Source organism: Aquarana catesbeiana, linkage group LG07 (genome assembly GCF_042186555.1).
Source record: "Aquarana catesbeiana isolate 2022-GZ linkage group LG07, ASM4218655v1, whole genome shotgun sequence".
In the NCBI taxonomy this organism is placed as follows: Eukaryota; Metazoa; Chordata; class Amphibia; order Anura; family Ranidae; genus Aquarana; species Aquarana catesbeiana.
In genome coordinates this window covers 193,974,107-193,998,326 of record NC_133330.1, presented here as the reverse complement: position 1 = coordinate 193,998,326, position 24,220 = coordinate 193,974,107, and positions in this window count along the sequence as shown.

Below are 24,220 nucleotides of genomic sequence, written 5' to 3'. Positions count from 1 at the left end.
GCAATCCAGCTGTACACAACTATACAATACTGCAAGATGTCTATTGATAATTGCTGGCTTTGTGGCGGGACTGATGATGTCACACCTATCCAGGAGTGTGTGTTTTTTTACTTTTTGCCTCTTTTTGATTGGTGGATGTTTTGTTTAAATATGTTGCACTGTTACCTTACACTTATCACATGCCTGACGAAGGGGTCCTGCGTGACTCCAAAACTTTGCACTCTTGCTTGTCATGAAAATGCTTGAATAAAAAAACTTTTGGACTTAAGATCCATGGTGTGCTGACAAATATATCCATTGTGACTTTCATGATAAAGTTTCCAGCTGGTGGTTGCTATAGCACCCAGTATCCTAGAGCTTTCCCTAGGAACTTGTGCGATGGGAATATGAAATATTACATGTGATTGGCTTCCACATCTTGCACCCCTGACAGCCCCCCTACTTGAGGGTCTCATCGTCTGATCATGCCCACACAATACCCGACATGATATCTACCATTCTGCTCAATCGGTTATCACGCCAAGTCGACCGATGGAATTGGATGAAGCTGCCTCTTCCCAATCTGATAAGAGGTTCAGCAGCATATACAGCCAGGAAGAAATTGATACTATCCTTTCTCCTCGGGATAAAGACAAAGCATTTGGAACCGACACTGTCACCGACCTTTATCGTAACATCAAGCGGTTAAAGAAAAGATGAGCTGACCTGGAACTACATGGTCAGATGCTTTCTGAGTACTATAGGATGAAGAAACTCACATGGGGTTTCCGCATCAAAAACCAACACACGATTGGCCGCCAATCGTGAAATCTGTGAATAATGGTGTGACGTAGTCACTCAGAGCTCGCTTAACTTTATGCTGATTGTTATCGAGGAAGTGAAATTACAGCTGTTTCAACTTAACAAGGAGTTAACTGCATTGGAACTGTCTGTTCAAGACAAAGACAAGCAACCTGATACACGGTCGAAAATAGATAGCTCGACATACACAGCAAGACAAAAACAGGCAAAATGAGACAAATTTAAACAAATAAACAAGACTACCAGGAGGGAAGAGTATATCCCTGGCTCACCGGCCAAAAAGGCGGGGCTATAGTGGTCTGATACAACAAGTTATGTTGAGCTTAAAAAGAACACTTTGCAAAGAATCAAGAAAGCATTAAGTTCCTTGATTGACATTGGAAAGTCGAATGATTGGATATCTGACAACACTGCTGTATTTCTACATAATAAACACCTTCGCTGTCTGGTCATTTATGGTTTACCCAAAATCCATAAAGGCACAAATTCACAAAAATCGACAAAAATTTAGACCGATAGTGTCTGGTACAAAGTTGATTACCCAACCACTGGCCCAATTCCTTGATTATTACTTACAACCCCTTGGTGAGGAAGTTACTAGCTTATATTAGGGACACAGAGGACTTTTTGGAGAAACGTAATGCCTTCTCGAATTTTGATGAAGGGTGGAAACCCGCAACCATGGACATTTGATCTTTATACACATGTATTGCAGGCTGTTAGGCATTTCCTGACTAGTTCAGAACTGTCAAATGTACCAAATTAGTTTTTGATCGAATGTCTTGACTTTGTGCTCACAAACAATTATTTTGCATTTGAGGGGACCAAATATGCGCAGATCCATGGAACTGCTATGTAGAGCTCTGCTGCCCCCTCTTTTGCAAACTTCTTGGTGGGTTACCTCGAGGAATGCTATATTTATCCTTCTGATAATTTTTCTAACCATAGCAAATGTTGGGTAAGATACATAGACGACATTTCCTCATTTGGGCAGGTGATGGTGTTCAGTTCTTCGATTTTTTAAATTCTTTTGAATAAGATCTTTACATTGGTTATGTTTAATCCAGAAATTTCACCATGTAACATTTTGTTTCTTGATGTAATGATCACAAACTCCCAGAGTTCCTTGGTTACATCCCTTTTTACTAAACCCACTGACAGAAACACACTATTACGTTATCAAAGTGGATACCCTAAACACCTTCTCAACAGCTTGCTCTTCTCTCACTTCATGAGTCTCGCATATAGAGATGGCCCGAACACCCCCCCTATTCAGTTCGCAGTAGAACTCCGGTCCAGGGGAAAAGTTCTAACCCGAACGGCAAACCTCATTAAAGTCTATGGGAGCCAAATGGGAAAAATCACAAGTGCCCATTTTGAAGGCCTATATGCAAGTAAGTGGCCATAAAAGGGGTATGGGGGACTGGGTACTGCCCTGGGAGATATCTATCATTGAAAATTTTTTTTTTTTAACTAACAGTTTTTCAGGAGCAATGATTTTAATGATGCTTAAAGTGCAACAAAAAAGATGAAAAATTCCTTTAAATATAGTGCCTGGGGGGTTCTCTTAGTCTGCCTGTAAAGTGGCACATCTGTAGCATGCATATAACATGCTGCGGCAAAAGCAACATTTCTAAAAAAACAAAAAAACAAGTCAAATCACATTTAAAATTACACAGTTGCAGTTTTAGCCGGCACAAGGCTATTGAAAAAAAAAAAGAAAAAAAAAATGTTGTGGGGTCCCCCCAGTCCATACCAGGCCATTCAGTTGTGTGGTTCTTTACTGTTTGAGTCTTTTTGATTGGTGGATTTTTTTTAAATATGTTGCACTATTACTTTACACTTATCACATGCATGAGGAATAGGGTCCTGCTTGACTCCGAAACGTTGTTTCTTTCTTGTGATGTGACCATGGATGAATAAAAAACCATTTGGACTCAAAATCTGTGATGTGCTAGCAAATATATTTATTGAGCATCCAGCACCATCCTCACTCAGGCTGGTTCTTCATTGTTCTTTGGTCATCAGCACTGGCATTTTTAGTGTGGGAATCCACACTCCTTGCGGCTTCACAGCTGGCTTCCCACTGTACATGTGAGAGCCACGCTGCACTTTTTGAATGGTCCAGCAGCCTTCTGGGACCTGTGAAATGTTCCAAGAGGCTGTGGGCAGATGGGGGGGGTGAACTTCCACTCAGATTGCCTAGGTAGAAGTGGGAGCGGGTACCTATCAGTACTAGGTACCCTCCCCCCCCCAAAAAAAAATGTAATGCGCCAAAAGTTGTAGAGGAGGGGGGGGTGGCAGAAATGTGAAACCTCACTTTAAATGGTATAAATCTTTTTACATACTTTCATCAGAGTAGTTTAGTGCCATCATGGTGATACTGTACCACTCTGGGGGGGTGATCAGGGATTTTTTTTTTTTACTTTTTGATTGCTGTTACAGTGATGATCTGTCCTGAATGGCTCACATTCATAACAGCAGTGGTTACTATTGTGTGCTGTAATCACATGGTACAGGGTGCTGTGGTTGGCACAGGTACCATGTGATAGCTGTGGGTTAATCACAGCATCACAATACTAAGCACAGCTGTTATGAATGAAACCCATTCATACCAGTTGTGTTTACATTGTGATTGCATAGCGATCACGTGATACCCCCTCTGTACCGGAAGCCGCAATCCACTGTGTCTAGTGGCCTAACCCTCAGCTGGTGACTTACATGTATGTGATCCAGCCTGCCAGTGCCGCCTGGGAACTGGTTAAACAGAGAACAATAGCCACTCTTGTTTGTTATCATCATGTGCACCACACTGAACATGAACCCGAGAAAGCAAATGAGAGAGTTGTCTGAGGGGATCAAGAAAAAAATTATAGATCAGCAAGTCAAAGGTAAAAGCTATAAGACCTTCTCTAAGCAGCTTGACATTTCTGTGACTACAGTTGCAAATATTATTGGGAAGTTTAAGGTCCATGGGAGTGTAGCCAATCTCCCTGGACATGGCTGCAACAGAAAAATCAACCTCAGATTGAACAGGAGGGTAGTGCAAATAGTAGACAAAAAGCCAAGAAAATCTTCCAAGGAGGTACAAGCTGAACTCCAAAGTCAAAGCACATCGGTGTTTGATCATACTATCCTCTTTTTGAGCAATAGTGGGCTCAAATGAAGAAGACCCCAAAAGGTTAATAGAAAAACATAAAAGAGCCCCCCTAAATTTGCTAAAATGCATGTATTGACAAGCCATAATGCTTCTGGGAGAATGTCAACAGCTATATGTTCACAGTCTCCAGATAATAAAAACAAAACTTTCAAAGAAAAGAACATGGTATCTACTGTGAAGCATGTCTGGGCTAGGGTTGCCACCTTTTCTTCAAACCCGAACACTTCTGCGGCGCACGGCAATTTTTTTGTAGTACATGCTATAGGATTGTAAAATACCTTGGGTTACCCAAAGAGAGTAGTAATGAGGTGTGCTATGGTGAACAGTGGCTGTGGCCAAATTGCATTAACAGTGTGTGGGTGGGGGGGGCTTAAAGGGGCATGGTTAAATAAAACAAAAGCATTAGTGTACCCATAAAATATGATTTGATTAATAAAAGAAATGACAGTTAAAATATGAAAATAGCCTACCTTAAAAGTGGACACTGTCAGCCAGTAGAGCAGTGGACGGTGTCAGAAGATCAGTGGATGGTGTCAGCAGAGCAGTGGATGGCATCAGCAGGACAGTGGATGGCGTCAGCAGGGCAGTGGACGGCGTCAGCAGGGCAGTGGACGGCGTCTGTAGGGCAGTGGATGGGTGTCAGTAGAGCAGTGGACGGCATCAGAAAATCAGTGGACGGCATCAGAAAATCAGTGGATGGTGTCAGCAGAGCAGTGGACGGCGTCAGCAGGGCATTGGATGGCGTCAGCAGGGCAGTGGACGGCGTCAGCAGAGCAGTGGACGGCGTCAGCAGAGCAGTGGACAGGTGTCAGTAGAGCAGTGGATGGTGTCAGTAGAGCAGAGGATAATGTCAGTAGGGCAGTGGACGGTGTCACCCGGTAAGAACTGTATATATGGATGCTATATGGGGGGGTGAAAACTGTATATATAAGATTAGTGTATGGGGGGGTGGAGAACAGTATATATGGATGGTATGTGGGGGGATGGAGAACTGTATATATGGAGGGTGTATGGGGGGAACTGTATATATGGATGGTGAATGGGGGGTGAACTGTATATATGGGGGGACTGTATATATGGATGGTGTATTGGGGGGAGAACTGTATTATGGGGAGGGACTGTATGAATGGATGGTGTATGGGGGGAGAACTGTATATATGGGGGGCTGTATATATGGATGGTGTATGAGGAGGAGAGAGAGAGGGCTATATGGATGGATGGTATATGGGAGGGGGGCAGCAGAACTGTATGTATAGTGTATGGTGGGGGGGAGGGGGGTGTATGTATGTATGTATGGTGTATGGTTAAGGGGGGAGAGAGGTGAGAGTACTTTGAAATCCTGACATACTAACATGGCAAAAACTTACCTTACAAGCTGGGCTCCAGTCCCAGCGTGGTCTCTGCACACTTTACAACAGAGCAGCAGGGAATGGGGAGGCTCCGCCTTCAACCCCACCTCCTTGTCCCTTCTGCAGCCAACCAGAGGACTCGAGAGCACCCGGCAACATGAAGGTTCCATGCTCTGCCTCTGTTTCCCGTCTGCAGCACACAGAGCAGGCAGAGGTGTGCTGGCAGTGCAGGGGGGTAGACAGGGAGGCACTCAGGCAGCAGGAGCAGAAATAAAGCGGCGCTGCGGACCTGAACTTGAGGAGTCACTATCGCACTGGTGACACAGCTTCGGCACAGGCACAGGGAGCCACTGGCGGGTCTGAAATGAATAATGTGCCCGGGTCTCAGGCAGGCAGAGACCTGGGCACATGTTTCAAAACCCGTACTGTCCGGGTGAATCCCGAACAGGTGGCAACCCCAGTCTGGGCTGCTTTGCTATGTTTGGCATAGGGTGGTTTAAATCTGCGAAGAGCGCAATTACATTTTATAACAATAAAGCAATTCTGGAGTGGAAGGCACTGCCCAGTGTAAGAAAGCTCTATTTCATTTGCAGCTCATAGGTCTTCCATTAAGATAAAAACTGAAAACCTATAGCTAAAAGCAGGGTTGCAGATAAGGGAGGGGATAGTGGGGTCCGAACCCACTTGATAGAGCAGTATTTTATACATGACAGGGCCAGATCTAATCTGTCTGATGTGGGAATTCAGTGAAAAAATTAGAGGATAGGGGGTCAACAGAGCAGAGGATAAAGTCAGCAGTTTGTAGGGCAGCCTATTTACTGCCAGGCTGACTGTCAGTGTACAGCGAACATTCAGCATAGACTGGAGATCAAGATATACAGTCAGCCAGGCAGTAAATAAGGCTGAGTCGGAATGTGCAGTGAATGTTCATCTCTGCTTTCCAGACCTGTCCGCATAGACTGGAGATCGAGATACACAATCAGATTGATAGTAAATAAGGCTATGTGCAGTGAAAGTTTTATTATAAGGTGAGAAGATTTACTTCAATTTAACACTTAACTTCTGTGCCTTTTTTTTGCTTCGCTAATCTTACAAGAAGAGGCAGAAAGGAGCTGCTGGAGCTCCAAGTGTGCCACCGCATTTACATGTAGATGCTGTGCCCAGGGCATATACACCTTCTGCACCCTCCTTGTCCCGTCCCTGAGAAAATTAATTCAGTGCCTGGGAACAGTGTCAGGGGTAGAGGTGGGAGGAGGAAGCTGATAGCTTTGAGGGGGCGCAAATGAAATCACCCCACCCCAGCACCCCCCCTAGATCCAGCCATGATCTATGATCTTATGTAGATTGATATTGCTCTATACCTGGTGCATTATATGACTGTCATGGTTTGTATAGGCTACTTTAACTAATCACTGCACTCTGTATACTGTGCTCATAGCTCCCAACTGTCCCTGATTTTGAGGGAATGTCCCTGATTTGGAAAAAAGTCCCTCTGTCCCTCTCTCCCCCTCATTTGTGCCTCATTCTGGTCTGATCTATATAGTTGTATATAAAATAAACTATTTATCTTTCAAAAAGTGTTTCCCAGTGCTAAACCTTTCATCCAATTTCTAAATTGCTGCATTTGTAAATGTCAAAAGCCAGAATAAAAGAATAGTAGTGGTAAAAAAAGCACTTGTGAGTTTAACTAATCATTTTTTTGTATAATTATCCTTTATGGGGGCCTGGCAGGGGTAGAGTCCTATGCCTACATACTTTTTCCAAAAGGTGAAATATAGTTATAGAGCTAGTTTGTTGGAAAGACTCATTAAAGGCGTCACATCCCTTATTTTTAAATAAAACATGGAAAAAAGGAATTGAGACTTTTCAAGCACATACAGAGACACACAGAGACAATGAATTTAGAAAAATAGAAAATGTATTTATATTTAAAAATTCATAAATGAAAATATAAGAATTCCTCAATAGATCAGTAACAAATACCAATAAAAGTGTAATTGTATCTCTACATGTTTTGCCTTTTGCGGCTTCTTCAGGAGATTCTGTTACAAAACACACTGTGTATGTAGACTAACCACTAAAATAGAAAAATATATATATCAGAAAAAGCAATTAAGACTGAGGGCAACAACAAAAAGCATGTTCTGATCACGGTACCAACCTTTTGAAAAGATTTTTTCAAAGTTGCAATCATCAATAATTGTGGAAAAGCATATGGGACCATTACAGAGCATTATAGAGAAGGGTAATAGACTGGGAAGATCCAAAGTCCATCTGAATTAAAGGTAAGTAGATAAAAAGTCAGTAGATATTTACTAGAAGCCACAAGGCACAAGGACGATACTCTCTACTAGGGATGAGCCGAACACCCCCCGGTTCGGTTTGCACCAGAACCTGCTCATGGACCAAAAGTTCGCGCAAACTTTGGAACCCCATTAAAGTCTATGGGACTTGAATGTTCGAAATCAAAAGTGCTAATTTTAAAGGCTAATATGCATGGTATTGTCCTAAAAGGGGTTTGGGGACCCGAGTCCTGTCCCAGGGCACATCTATCAATGCAAAAAAAAGTTTTAAAAATGGCTGTTTTTTCGGGAGCAGTGATATTAATTGTAACGAGCCCCTTTGCTCGCTCGATTCCACTCTCCCGACACTCCTCTGCAGCTATTGAATCAGATTGCAAAGTCTGATGGTTCGGTCATCCAATGGTCCGGGATTAGAACCACAGCTCTGTGCCGTTCTAGTCCAGTTGTGATAGCTCAGAACAAACACCAGGCAGGCTGTATGTAAGTTCAAACAGGAATCTATCTTTATTGACAAAATACAGGCTTTTATACACTCAAAGTGTAGGTGCAGACCTCCTACTCATATTACTCTAACAATACAGCTGTAACCTAATTAACCTAATTAACATGAGCTAATTAACTAATCCCTTTAGACAGCCTAGATGACTCAGACATGACCGTTAGGCCAGACTGGCCGTATTGTAGTTCAGAAAGTCCAATCAACATTATCACAATCAACATAGACTCTTCTTCACACAATAGCAGAGTTAATTAACACAAATAACAATGGGGATCTAATGACTCTTAGATCCCATAGTAGACTTATTTACAATACACATTTTTAGCAGATAATAGACAGACAGGTGTTGGAATTTACATCAGCATCTCCTAACAGTATCTGTCCCAGCATTATGAATCAGCCACTATACCAATATGGCAAATCCAGGGTCCCCAGACATACAGCTCACAAAGAGCACCGTTCCCCCAAATGCAAGGGCCCCCAATCGATCGGCAAGAGGCTAGCATACAGTCCCCTCCAAAAGTCTCTTTCCCGGCTAGGTCTGTCACATTAATGATGCTTAAAGTGAAAAAGTAAAATATTCCTTTAAATATTGTACCTGGGGGTGTCTATAGTATGCCTATAAAGTGGTGCGTGTTCCCGTGCTTAGAACAGTCCCTGCACAAAATGACATTTTTAAAGGAATAAAAGTAATTTAACACTGCTTGCGGCTTTAATGTAATGTCAGGTCCCGGCAATATGGATGAAAATCGGTGAGACAAACGGCATGGGTACCCCCCCCCCCCAGGCCCTTAGCAGGCCCTTTGGGTCTTGTATGGATATTAAGGGGAACCCCGCACCCAAATTAAAAAAAGGAAAGGCGTGGGGCCCCCAGGCCCTATATACTCTGAACAGCAGTATGCAGGCGGTGCAAACAAGACAGGGACTGTAGGTTTGTTGTTAAGTAGAATCTGTTTGTAATTTTGAACTGGTATATTTTTAAAATGTAGCTCCAGCCAAAAAATCTATTTTTAAGCTTTTTGGAAAACATAGGGAAGGGTTATCACCCCTGTAACAATTGTTTTGCTGTCTGTGCACTTCTTCAGAAGATTTCACCTCACTTTCTGTCCCAATGACAAATGTTTTTTTTTAAATGTGGGGTTTTTAGTGAAAAAAGGATTGGTGATAAAGCATCAGTGAAGAGGAGACACATTTTTCCCATATTAACTTTTACAGGAGAGAATTTCCCTTCCTAGGGGTAGATTTTATCTCACTTCCTGTTGTCTCCTTCCATTTTCAAGTAGGAGTCGTTTGTAAGTTGGATGTTTGAAAGTAGGGGCCTGCCCTATGCACTCTGCAGAAATTGGGGCCTTAGGTGTTGGTGTTGCCACAACACTGTAAGCCCTCACAGTTACTCTTTGTGGGCGCAGGAACGGGCCCTGCTGTGAAATATTAGATCAAGATTTGTAATTACATGCCATTGTTGAACAGGGGAAGAAAAATTGGGCCTTTGGTGGTGCTGCTGCCACAACACTGTAAGTCCTCACAGTTACTCTTAGTGGGCGCTGGAACGGGCCCTGCTGTGAAATATTATATCAAGAATTGTAATTACATGCACCTGTTGAACAGGGGCAGAAAAATTGGGCCTTTGGTGGTGGTGGTGGTGTTGCCACAGCACTGTAAGCCCTCACAGTTACTCTTGGTGGGCGCAGGAATGGGCCCTGCTGTGAAATATTAGATCAAGAATTGTAATTACATGTCCCTGTGAACAGGGGCAGAAAAATTGAGCCTTAGGCACTGGTGCCACATCGTTGAAACCCCTCACAGATGCTATAGTTGGAGTGCAGGAATGAGCCCTGCTGCAAAGTATTGCATCAAAAAAATTGTATTTATACTCCCCTGTTAAATAGGGGCTGAAAAATTGGGCCTTGGGCACTGGTGCTGGTGCCACAACACTGCAACCCCTCACAGATACTATAGTTGGAATGCAGGAATGAGCCCTGCTGCAAAGTATTGCATCAAAAATTGTAATTACACGCCCCTGTTAAACAGGGGCAGAAAAATTGGGCCTTGGCCACTGGTGGCAGTGCCCAGAACCAAAAATGTTCTTACAAGCTATCAGCATGAAAATTGAGGAGGAAGAGGATTGTGACTCAGCATAATAGGATAGTCACTCAGCATCAGCATAGTCTTGAAGGAATCTCACATTAAAAAAAAAAATCAATCAGTTACATCAGCATCAGGTGCTTGGTAGCTGGTGATCCAAGACTGATTCATTTTTATGAAGGTCAGCCGATCGACCGATTCGGTGGACAGGCGCACCCCGTGATCGGTTACAAAGCCACCAGCAGCACTGAATGTGAGTTCCGAAAGAACGCTGGATGCAGGACAGGCCAGTAGCTCAACTGCATACTGTGCAAGCTCTGGCCAGTGATCCATCCTCAAGACCCAGTAACCCAGAGGATTTTCGGTGGGAAAGGTGTCCAAGTCTGATCTTGCCCCTAGGTAATCCTGCACCATGTGAATCAGACGCTGGCGATGGTTGCTGGAACTGATCAGACCTTGGGGCTGCAGACTAAAAAATTGTCTGAACGCATCGGTCAGATGGCCACCTTCTCCACTGCTCCTTCTTTGACTGACCAAAGCCTCAGCAACACGTTGTCCAGGAGGACCAGGAAATTGTAACCTCCCAGCCTCTGGAAACGCGTTTTACAAACCTTTCTGCAAGGCCTCCCGAAGATGTTTCATCCTCTGCTCCCTCTGCGACGGCAAGATAAGGTCACACAACCTTACCGTTATAACGTGGATCAAGGAGGGTTGCCAGCCAGTAATCATCCCTCCCATTGATACCACGAATACAAGGATCCTTCCGCAGGCTTTGCAGGATCAGGGAGGCCATGCAGCCTAGGTTTGCTGAGCCATTCGGTCCAGAGTCCTCCGGGTCACTAAGGACGACATGATCCGCAGCCACCTCCTCCCAGCCACGTACAAGTCCATGGGTTTCTTCGGACTGTAAATGATCCCTTAAAGACTGTTGCTGATGCTGAGTGCCAGACTCCACCTCCATGCTGACACAATCCTCCTCCTCCTCCTCATCTTCTTCCTGTGTGATCAGCGGGCACGCAGGAACACTGTCTGGATAAAGGGGGCCTTGAGAGGTAAGGAAGTAGAAAAAGAAGGCACTCAAAAGCCACGTCCGTAATATAGCGGAAGAAAAAAGGGGTTCTACTGGTGGTACTATCAAAAATCGGATTTTATAGGCCAGGAAACAATAGAGAAAGAAATATTACAAATAAATCATCACATTTATTGAAAATTTACAAAATATACACAAAATTATTGTAAAGAGTAAGAAACATCATACATATACATTTATGCAATTTGTACAGTGAGCCTTTGTGCGTCTATGCGTTTCGCCGTTAGGTTTCTTCAGGACACGATCAAGATTCAAAGACGCAACAGAAACAATCTCACTATCTGAAATGAAATACATTGCGATTAAAATCAAAGCTATTGCACAAACAAAAAACAACCTGATATTCTAAAAAAGCATATGTTGAATCACTCAGAGGAAACACATTAAAAACGAGCAAACGGGGTACCTTGAATTGGAGTATATTGATGTATATACCCCACAGTCTAGGATAGGCGATGGGTTTTCAAAATTCGAAACTACAAGAAAGGAAGTCCTCCTCTTCCTCCCTCTGTTCTGCCTCAAGTCCCTGTCCATTATTCAACGCAGCGTGTGCTCCAACAGGTGGACAAGAGGGCAATGTCACTGATGCATGCACTGTCACTGCTCACCATCCTCGTGGCCTCCTCAAATGGTGACAGGACAGTGCATGTATCCCTGATCATAGCCCACTGTCCTGGGGAAAAAAAAACAAGGTCCCCTGTCCTGGTGCCATAGTCACATAGGTACTCATTGATGGCCCTCAGCTGCATGTGCAGCCACTGCAGCATGGCCAACGTTGAGTTCCACCTGGTGGGCATGTCACAGATTAGACAGTTCTTGGGCAGGTTAAATTCTTTTTGGAGATCAGCCAGCCGAGCACTGGCATTATATGACCTGCGGAAATGCACACAGACTTTCCTGGCCTGCCTCAGGACATCCTGTAAGCCCCGGTACCTGCCCAAGAACCGCTGCACCACCAAGTTAAGGATGTGAGCCAAACAGGGCACATGGGTCAGTTGTCCCTGTCGGAGGGCAGAAAGGAGGTTGGTGCCATTGTCGCAAACCACCATACCTGGCTCAACCACCTCTGAACCTGCCCCTGCAGAGCTGACAGAATCTCTGCCCCAGTGTGGCTCCTGTCCCCCAAGCACACCAGCTCAAGCACCGCATGGGATCTTTTTGCCTGCGTGCTTGCGTAGCCCCTTGAACACCTACGGAGCACCGCTGGTTCCGAGGACAAATCAGCACAGGAAGAGGCCACGGAGGAAGAAGAGGAGGGGGTGGAGGAGAGAGGTGTGGCAGAATCACCACTAGTAGAATTTTGGAGGCATGCTGGTGGAACAACCTCCAACACTACTGCACCCTGTCCTGCATCCTTCCCAGCTACCAGAAGAGTCACCCAGTGCACGGTGAAAGATAGGTAACGTCCCTGTCCATGCCTGCTGGACTATGAGTCAGCGGTAATATGCACCTTACCACTGACCGCCCTGTCCAGCGAGGCCAAGACATTGCCTTCCACATGCCGGTAGAGAGCCGGAATCGCCTTGCGTGAGAGAAAGTGGGAACCTGCCACTGAGGAACCACACATTCCACAAACTCACGGAAGGGGGCAGAGTCTACCAACTGAAAAGGCAGCAGTTGAAGTTCTAGCAATTTAGTCAAGCTAGCATTCAACCGCTGGGCATGAGGATGGCTGGGAGCGAACTTCTTTCGGCGGTGCAGCAGCTGGGGCAGGGAAATTTACCTGGTACAATCTCACGTCGGTGTACCGATAGCAGATTGCCCGCAAGTACTTGGCTGTGACACACCTAATTCTACACCTTCATTCCTCTCAGTGCAGGTTTCAGAGAGGACTGAAGGTATAGGGAGTTGGAGATCCCAGCTGATGAGGAGCAAGGAGAGGTCCGCTTTGTTCTTTGGTGTGGGTCTTTTAGGTACGCTTGCCAACTAACTGCATGGCAGGTCGACATATGTCTGGTCAAGCATGTGGTGCCCAAGCGGGTGATGTTTTGGCCACGCAAGATACGCTTGAGACATATGTTGCAAATATAGCAGTGGGATCTCATGCACTCGTCTCAAAAAAGGCCCACACCAAAGAACTTTTGGAATAATGCGAAGAGACAGCAGCGCCCTACACATGCGGAGCTCTGCGGTGTGATCCAGTTGGTGTGCTGCCCTTAAGCTGGCCCCTGGAGGGCATCCTGCCTCCTTGGAGATGTGCCTCCTCCTCCTCCTCTCTCCTATCAGGCACCCACGTGGAGTCAGTGACCTCATCATCTCCTCCCTCCTCATTACTGGAGCAAACTGGCAGTATGCTGCAGCTGGGGGAACATGACTGCAAGATTGCTGTCCTTCTTGGGCACCCACTCTCTCTGGGCTCTCGTTACTGCCTTCATCTAGCTGGGTACCATCATCGGAGCCTTCAAAACGCTGGGCATCCTCCTGGAGCATGTACCCAACACTGTGGTCAAACAGTTCGGGGGACTCCTCAGGAGGACGTGGTGGGGCTAGGGAAGGAGTGACTGATGCCATTGAGCTGAGGGAAGAGGCCGCGTTGGCAGCTGCTTTGCCAAAGTACCCTGAGCCTGGGTGGGAGAGGATGAGGAGGATGAGGACGGCTTGGTCATACACTCTACTAAGTCTTCCGCATGTTGCGCCTCAACATGGCCAGCTGCCGAAAAAAAGGACAAGCGTGTCCCACGGCCACGTGCTGATGAGAATGCACCGTCTCTACGACCAGCACTGTTGCCTCTAGACACAGAGCTTCCTTGCCCTCTTTTATTGGCTTGTGACTGTCTGCCTCCCCTTGTTGGCCTTCCAGACATACTAATGGCCTGCAGTGAGATGTAGCTGCACAAAGCTGGGATGTATATATATACTGATACTGCAGCTAGCAGAATCAACTGCCTACCTGTAGTATTATTAGTATGAGAACACCAGCAATTGTCTTCAGGTAGCTTTAGGTGCACACTGTGCAGAGGAAACAGTACACTAACTGTAAATACTGTAGCTGCCTGCCTGTGGTATTAATAGGATCAGAACAACAGCAATTGTCTTCAGGTAGTTTTAGGTGCACACTGTGCAGAGGATACAGTACACTAACTGTAAATACTGCAGCTGCCTGCCTGTGGTACTAATAGGATCAGAAGAACACCACCAATTTTCTTCAGGTAGCTTTAGGTGCACACTGTGCAGAGGACACAATACACTAACTGTAAATACTGTAGCTGCACGCCTGTGGTATTAATAGGATCAGAACAACAGCAATTGTCTTCAGGTAGCTTTAGGTGCACACTGTGCAGAGGATGCAGTACACTAACTGTAAATACTGCAGCTGCCTGCCTGTGGTACTAATAGGATCAGAAGAACACCACCAATTTTCTTCAGGTAGCTTTAGGTGCACACTGTACAGAGGACGCACTACACTAACTGTAAATACGGTAGCTGCCTGCCTGTGGTATTAATAGGATCAGAACAACAGCAATTGTCTTCAGGTAGCTTTAGGTGCACACTGTGCAGAGGACGCAGTACACTAACTGTAAATACTGCAGCTGCCTGCCTGTGAATTTAATAGGATCAGAAGAACACCACCAATTTTCTTCAGGTAGCTTTAGGTGCACACTATGCAGAGGACACAGTACACTAACTGTAAATACTGCAGCTGCCTGCCTGTGGTACTAATAGGATCAGAAGAACACCACCAATTTTCTTCAGGTAGCTTTAGGTGCACACTGTGCAGAGGACACAGTACACTAACTGTAAATACGGTAGCTGCCTGCCTGTGGTATTAATAGGATCAGAACAACAGCAATTGTCTTCAGGTAGCTTTAGGTGCACACTGTGCAGAGGACGCAGTACACTAACTGTAAATACTGCAGCTGCCTGCCTGTGAATTTAATAGGATCAGAAGAACACCACCAATTTTCTTCTGGTAGCTTTAGGTGCACACTGTGCAGAGGACACAGTACACTAACTGTAAATACTGTAGCTGCATGCCTGTGGTATTAATAGGTTCAGAACAACAGCAAATGTCTTCAGGTAGCTTTAGGTGCACACTGTGCAGAGGACGCACTACACTAACTGTAAATACTGCAGCTGCCTGCGGTACTAATAGGATCAGAAGAACACCACCAATTTTCTTCAAGTAGCTTTAGGTGCACACTGTGCAGAGGACGCACTACACTAACTGTAAATACTGCAGCTGGCTGCGGTATTAATAGGATCAGAAGAACACCACCAATTTTCTTCAGGTAGCTTTAGGTGCACACTGTGCAGAGGACGCACTACACTAACTGTAAATACTGAAGCTGCCTGCGGTACTAATAGGATCAGAAGAACACCACCAATTTTCTTCAGGTAGCTTTAGGTGCACACTGTGCAGAGGACGCACTACACTAACTGTAAATACTGCAGCTGGCTGCAGTACTAATAGGATCAGAATAACACCACAAATTTTCTTCAGGTAGATTTAGGGGCACACTGTGCAGAGGATGCACTACACTAACTGTAAATACTGCAGCTGCCTGCGGTACTAATAGGATCAGAAGAACACCACCAATTTTCTTCTGGTAGCTTTAGGTGCACACTGTGCAGAGGATGCACTACACTAACTGTAAATACTGCAGCTGCCTGCGGTACTAATAGGATCAGAAGAACACCACCAATTTTCTTCAGGTAGCTTTAGGTGCACACTGTGCAGAGGACGCACTACACTAACTGTAAATACTGCAGCTGCCTGTGGTACTAATAGGATCAGAAGAACACCACCAATTTTCTTCAGGTAGCTGTAAATACTGTAATAACACCTGCCTGCCTGTCAATAGGAAGAGAATAACAGGAACGGATCTAGCTATATACACAACACCTAGGATGCATATATATATACACAATACACTGTAAGTGGAGCTAACTGACTCGCCTGCCTACTCTATCTAACTTAAATCAAATTACACTGTCTCTCTGCCCATGTCTCCGCCGCCGCAACACACTACTCAAGGCCGCCACGCAGGCGGCCTTATATAGTGTGGGGCATGTACTAAACCCCCTGAGACATAATTGGCCAAAGCCACCATGGCTTTGGCCAATTACGGCTCTGTACAGACGGCGCTGTGATTGGCCAAGCATGCGGGTCATAGTGCATGCTTGGCCAATCATCAGCCAGCAATGCACTGCAATGCCGCAGTAAATTATGGGCCGTGACGCGCCACTCGAATTTTGCGCGAACGGCCCATGACGCTCGCAATTCGACAAATGGTCGAAAATGCGATGTTCGAGTCGAACATGGGTTCGACTCGAACTCAAAGCTCATCCCTACTCTCTACTAATGAAAACCTACCTCAATAGTTTTTTAAGGCAAGAATCACACAGAGACATATCAAGTACTCCGTTAAGAGACAAGGGGAAGATAAACTTTTTGTACCAGAAACATTTTTAAATAATCCAGACTTCCCTTTAGGAAGAAAAAACAAGAGCTATATTTCAGATAAAAAATCTTAAATGGAGATAAAGAAAGCCCAATCTATACTACTATTTACCTATTGTTCATTGAAGCGATGCATGCCTTACTTCCTTTTGTGGACCGAACCTGCAAGTGAATGAAAGTTGCTTCCTCTTATACCCCCCTCCAGACCGTTTGGCACCAAAAAATGGTCTGAGGACACACAATTGACTGGATTACCAAGAAACCAGTCGCACAAGAAATTACACTTTCCACACTGCTTTAGAGGAAGTGAATGGATTATTCTATGCAATCCCTCACTTCCTCTTTTGTCTCCTGTGGCCGCCGTGATGTCTTTTCCGGCGCGCTTGGTCAGAGAAAAGCGCCATTTCTTGTGCGACCGGTTTCTTGGTAATCCAGCCAATTGTGTGTCCTCAGACCGTTTTTTGGCGCCTATTTTTTGCTCTCAAATGGTCCCATATGCTTTTCCACAGTTATTGGTAATTGCAACTTTGAAAAAATCTTTTCAAAAGGTTGGTACCGTGATCAGAACATGCTTTTTGTGTGTTGCCCTCAGTCCACTATGTAATTGTATTGAATTGTTTTTTTGTGTTTGTATTTTCTTATAAAATGAACAGTGCAGCGCTGGACATATGACACAAAAATGTGAAAAGTGGTATGTCAATGAATCAAATAACCAACAATGGTGAATAACATCCAATAAAATGACATTGACATCAAATCGGCTGATATATAATAAATCACTTAAGTGCTCATAAAATGTCGCAAAGACATGATAAAATATATAATATAGTGAGAAAACAGTTCATATGATAAAAGTGAAGGTGAAATAAAGTCCAAAATTTATGATATTCAATGCGGGACCCTGGGTCAGTATTCCACCGCTAGTGCTGCCCACCACCTGGTGATAAAGTAATGGAGGCTTACCGGAAAGCCTGCGACCACCCTTATTCAGGGGGGTCAAAACAGGTTGAGTAGAGATGTTTGGACAACAGGGAATGTCCTCTCTAGTAAGCCTGTTTTGACCACCCTGAATAAGGGTGGTCACAGGCTTTCCGGTAAGCCTCCATTACTTTATCACCAGGTGGTGGGCAGCACTAGCGGTGGAATACTGACCCAGGGTCCCACATTGAATATAATAAATTTTGGACTTTATTTCACCTTCACTTTTATCATATGAACTGTTTTCTCACTATATTATATATTTTATCATGTCTTTGCGACATTTTATGAGCACTTAATTGATTTATTATATATCAGCCGATTTGATGTCAATGTCATTTTACTGGATGTTATTCACCATTGTTGGTTATTTGATTCATTGACATACCACTTTTCAGATTTTTGTGTCATATGTCCAGCGCTGCACTGTTCATTTTATATCTATCTTTTGTGCCCTCATATCGGGGTTATAGTGTTCAGCAGCAGGACTCTTTTCACGGTTTCTTTATATAAGTATTTTTTTATATATTGTTTATGCACCTAGCACAATTCTTTTTCTTTATTTTTTGTATTTTCTTGATCAGTCTACATACACAGTGTTTATTTCAACAGAATCTCCTGAAGAAGCCGCAAAAGGCGAAACATGTAGAGATACAATTACACTTTTGTTGGTATTTGTTACTGATCTATTGGAATGTGTGGGATTGAGTGGAATTCTTATATTTTCATTTATGAATTTTTAAATATAAATACATTTTCTATTTTTCTAAATTCATTGTCTCTGTATGCGCTTGAAAAGTCACAATTACTTTTTTCCATGTTTTATTTAAAAATAAGGGATGTGGTGCCTTTAATGAGTCTTTCCAACTAGCTCTATAACTAGATTCCTCCTTTGTGACTTATCAGGGTAGCAAACACCTAATATCCACTGAGCAGCTTGTTGGAAATTCATTTTTCATGTATATTTCTTTGTTTTTTTGTTTGTTTTGAAATTGTATTATGTGATTTGTATCAATGGCAGCTTATAGAGGCTCTGTCTTTAAGGGCCTGATGGACAAAATCCATCTTGCACAAGGGGCTTCCTTTGGGGGTATAACCATAGAACTTTTTTTGCAAGTCTTAGAAGATTATTGGAAAAAAAGGCTTGTTTATTTTGGAATAAAAAATACTTTATTAAATATATTGAGGATAAAATAGTGCCGTGGGATCTGCGAGTGCAGATCTTTCCAAATCTATTCAAGGTGGAACCAAAGTTTAAAGTGGAGTGGGAGGGTAATCTCCAGAATTGTTTTATGATGATGAGATCCCTATGTCAGGATTTTTCAAAAGAAATTGATGCATTAGATATTGAGATTGAAAAATTGTATACTGACAATAATGCTTTATTGTCAGAATCCACTTTTAAAGAGTCTGAAATAGCCCTTGAAAATCATCTTGAAATATTTGTAGGGGAAATCCTCAAAACTAAAGATAAAAAGTATTATCAAGATAAACAAGCATATGAAACTAATTCAGCTTATAGATGGTCAACTGAGAGAGGGGGTCTCAAAAGAAAACCTTCTTCTCAGAGACAACTTTCCAATCTTGATCTTAGTGATTCTGATGAATCCTCACAATCTTCTGTTTCTTCTTAATAACTAGGTTCCAAACAAGGTTTTCCAAATGGCTCACAAAAACGCAAACAGGATCGATCTGCACAAAAGTCATCAGGCTCTCACTGCACCAGCTCCCACCAAATTGGTAAGCAAAGTAGCTTCCAGGTAATCAACCTATCTTCCTACCCCTTGACAGATGTTAAGATCAGGGTCCTTCGCCTTGGTTTGTCATTTTGTCCAGAGCAGGAGGTCGATTCCTTCAAAATAATTAAAGACATCAACTTATTTGCTCGGAAATTGATGTTCAAAGTCATTTTTGACAAAGAACATTCAGTTTCTACTAGCAATAATCTTTCCAAAGGAATATGGAAAGATAAAACCGTAAATGAAATTCGAGCCATAAATGAGCTTATGGAATTATGGGAAGAGAGTAACCCCTGTGACAGCAGGCAGGTAAAATCACCTGGTTGCATCCAGGATGGAAAATATGTATGCCCCAGGTTTAGGCTTTATGCCGACTTATACCACTAGGGAGAGTACTGGGAGCCCTGCAGGGGAAGAGTTAATGAGCCCAGCTGAAGTAAGTGGGCTCATTAAGACCTATACAAAAAACCCTAGAATGCTTAGGGAGATGCTCCATCCTGGAACCAGTTCTGTGTGTGTAGACTGGGGAGTGTGGTATCTGTCCTGTGCGGTGAGTTAACGCCTGTGTGGCAAACTTCTAAAAGAGAGATAGGGACTGGGGCAGCACAAGGCTGCACCCAGTTGTTAGATAGGGAATCTACGTGTGTAGTAAGAAGTCAAAAACTGACCAGGATTTCTTTTCATGTTTCTTTTTGTTTTGCTGTTATATTTTTCACTGCATATAGCATAAATAAACCGCACCTTTGTTTTTTTTCACCTGCAACGCTGTCTGCTGTGCCTGATTTTGTGTGGCGAACCCATCCAGGGGGTCACACACACCCGCTGCCGAGCTAACCCCCTCAGAGTTGGTGGAGAAGCAGGGGCAGTTTTTTTTTAAGGCCAGCATGGAGGAGATACTGAGACAGCTGGCTCTAGCAAATGCAAATAAGCAGCAGACAAATGCTGGTTTGCAAAAGAGCCTTGCAGCTCAACAGCAGACAAATGCAACTTTGCAACAGAGCCTCGCAGCTCAGCAGCAAGCTCACCAGCAGAGTCTGGAAGCTCAGCAACAAGCCCAGCAGCAATCTGAGACCCGCTTCCCAGACCTGTTGCAGAAGCAAGAGCAGAGACTCCAACAACAAATAGAGACATTAATGCAGCAACGTCCGCAGACCAGTGAGGCAAGTGCTTCCACTAATACCGCATCCTTTGTTTGTGAGCCGTTTACTGACAAAAATGACCGGAGAGGATCCGGAGGTATTTTTGACCACATTCCGGCTTGGAAAACTCCCCAGGTCTCAAATGTATGATCTCATTCACCTGAGCAGGAAGTGGCTGCAGCCAGAGACTTTGACCGCACCAAAGATTGTGGAAAGTGTTGTTATGGATCGTTTCCTGAGAGCTCTTCCTACTGCCATCCAAAAGTGGGTAAGCCATGGAGACCCAGAAACTGCAGATAAGCTTGTGGATCTGGTTGAGAGGTACTTGGCTACAGAGAACCTGACCGCCTCTTCCAGGGACTCACAGACTTTCCACCCTAAGACCAGACCATCCCCAGTGGCGGGTAAGATGACTCCAAGGGGTGAGGGTGGAAAGAGTGAGAGGGTGGGAGTTCTACCTAATGTCTGGCGGGAGCAGCCTGGGAAGCCAAGGCCACAAGAGGCAGCGAAAAAGATTATTTGCTGCCGAGAAAGTTCCCCTCGGCAGATAAGGACCCCCCTCTACTGCGCAGGCGCATCGCTTGCGCAGTAGGAGCCAGCGGAAATAGCCGAAGCCGAAAAAAATACAAATCAGCTGTACACAGCGCCTGTAAGAGGGCCCCTCGTGGGCTTGCTTCACTCGCCACGCTTCGGGGCACGGCCTCGCTTCGCTCTGCACTATTTTGTTCCCCCTCTAGGTCCACTTGGATGGTGGGGCTTGAACCTGGACCTAGGGCGCAGGCGCCGTGTACAGCTGATTGAAGTTTCTCAGCTTCGGCTATTTTCGGCGGCTCCTAGTCGTTCGTACTGCGCAAGCGCTGCGCCTGCGCAGTACAGGGGGGTCCTTATCTGCCGGGGGAACTTTCTCGGCAAGACACCGGCAAGAGGGACATATTGCAGCCAATTGCCCAGTTGTGGATGAACCTATGCAATGTGACTTTATAAGGGACAGACGTCAGACGCTGTTTTTTTTTTTTTTTCTCTCATAAAATTTTTATTGAAGAAGATAAAGTTATACAAAATAACAGGTATTACAGAGTGTTATTACTTACATAAATGAAGCAATTACATTAAATCATAAGTTTAGCAATCAAACATATCGAGCCTATCTCTGTTTAGAGTATAATTATAATTATCCATGTGTGCGCTCACATAAACAATGGAAAATATCAGGTTTATCTGGACCAGTGACGAATAACTCTTAATGCATACTGATGAGGTCTAGAAATTTACAATTAACCCAGGACAATCTTGACGTAATAAGAGGTGAGTGATTTAGCCACTCGTATTTCTGCTAGTTTGTATTGTTTGTGCTTGATTTCGATGCCATTAATATTGGGGTTGGTCCTAAGTTTGTGTAGTATGGGTTTCAGGGATAGAACAAAGATTATTGGGGATAACGGACACCCCTGCCTAGTGCCATTAGAGACGGAGAAGGTGTCTGACAGGTAACCATTAACTCTAATTCTGGCTGTGGGCGAGTCATACAGCGTTAGGATCCTGAATAAAAAGAGCCGGAAATCCCATAGCCTGTAGAACTGCAGTCATGTAGTCCCATGCCACCCTGTCGAACGCCTTCTCTGCATCAAGGGACAGGAAAAAGCCTTGTGTGGAGGATGTTGATAGCCAATGATGGACATTGATGGCCTTTATAGTGTTATCCCTAGCCTCTCCGGGGATGAATCCGACCTGGTCTAAGGAAATCAAGTTGTGAAGGAGCGGGAGAATTTCAGTTGGCTAGAATTTTGGCATATATTTTCATGTCGACATTGAGGAGAGAAATAGGCCGGTAATTGGATACCAGTGTCTCATCTTTGCCAGGCTTTGATATAAGTGTAATGTGCGCTTCTAATAAGTCTTTATTTATTTGAGAAGATGGTGAAATGTCATTGAAAGTCTTGGTGAGGTGAGGAATCAATATCTCTTGGAAAGTTTTGTAATAACCCACAGTCAGACCGTCCGGGCCTGGGCTTTTGCCTGGTTTAAGTTGTTTTAGCATGGTTGTGATTTTGTCTGGACTAATGGGGCGGTCTAGGTGTTCTATATCTTCTGGAGTGATAGATGTCGGGCAGTATTGGGCTAAAAAATCTCCTAATGCTTTCTGTTTTTCTGTATTGGGACTTGTCTCCCTAGATGGGGGTAAATTGTATAGATCCAAAAAATATCGGACAAATTGGTTGGCAATTTCTGCTGGGGTGGCGAAATGTGTTCCTGAGGAATCTCTAATCGTGTGTATGGTAGATGCTTTCTTAGATTGTAACGCTCTGGCTAATCATTTTCCAGATTTATTTCCGAATTCATAGAACAGTTTTTGTGTTAAAACATATTTGCGCTTCAAGGTTTTACCTAATTCTTCTAAGAGCACCTCTCTGGCTTTAATTAGGTCGATTAGTGATTTTGTAACTAGAGAAAGTTTGTGAGCCTTTTCCAGAGTGTGGATTTTTACATATAGGGCTGTAAGGCGTTCCCGTTTGAGTCTGTATTTGTTAGTATTTAGAGAAATAATTTCTCCACGTATTACACACTTATGTGCAGCCCATATGCTAGATTGTTTCGATTCCCCAGGAACATTTTCCGTAAAATATTGTGTCAGGCATGTGTTCAGTTTTTGGGTGATGTCAATGTCTGTTTGAGTTGAATTGTCAAGGCGCCAAATTCTGTTTCTAGGTCGAATTGTGGGGAAGTCTAGGGTAATGGATATTGGGCTATGATCAGAGATAACCATCGGGTCAATTGAGGCCTTTGATAGTAATGGTAGGTCGTTCTGTGATATGAAAAAATGGTAAATTCTCGTGTATTTGTTGTGTGGCGAGGAATAGAACGTGAAGTCTCTCCCGTTTGGGTGCAGTGTTCTCCAGGAGTGTAATAGACAGTTCCTGGAGATGTTTTTTGATGGATTTTAGGGCTCTGTAAGGCATGGAGGACGTTCCTGTGGACAAATCCTGAGATGGCGAGAGAGCCACATTAAAATCCCCTCCAACAATGAGGATTCCAGAGCAGAATTCGGTTAGTAAATGAAGGGTTTCACGGAAAAATAGGACCTAATTTTTGTTTGGTGCGTATAAGTTAGCCAAGGTAATGGGTGTGTTATAAAGGGTTCCCTTGAGAAATATGTATCTGCCGCCAGTGTCTCTTTTAACCTCTGAGACTTGTAAAGGACAATTTTTTGCCACCAAAATCGATACACCTTTTTGTTTTAGCTTCTTTGTTTGATGCATGAAATACAGTAGGGTAATGATGGTTGTAAAGTTTTGGGATGTTGTCAGTACGGAAGTGAGTTTCCTGAAGAAAGGCTATCTGAGTCTTACGAATTTTTAATGAGTGCAACAGATCTTTTTTCGGGTAAATTAAGTCCGCGGACATTCATGGAGCAGAGTTTCACCCAGGAAAGAGGTGAGGACGTAGTGTGGGTTTGCATGGTAGTAATTCGAGTGTCTATCAATATGTGAGGGGTGTGTGAGTTTGAGTGTGCTCGCAGAGATCGCTGTTGTTATCAACCCTAATGAGAGTGAGCAGGGGTTGTGTGAACCGTCTATAAAGATGAGTTGAAGTAGAAGGGCAGGGGAGGGGGGTAATTAATTAACCTCCTCTACTCTATAGAGGAAGTGATATGTACGGTGTGAAGGCAGTAGAACTT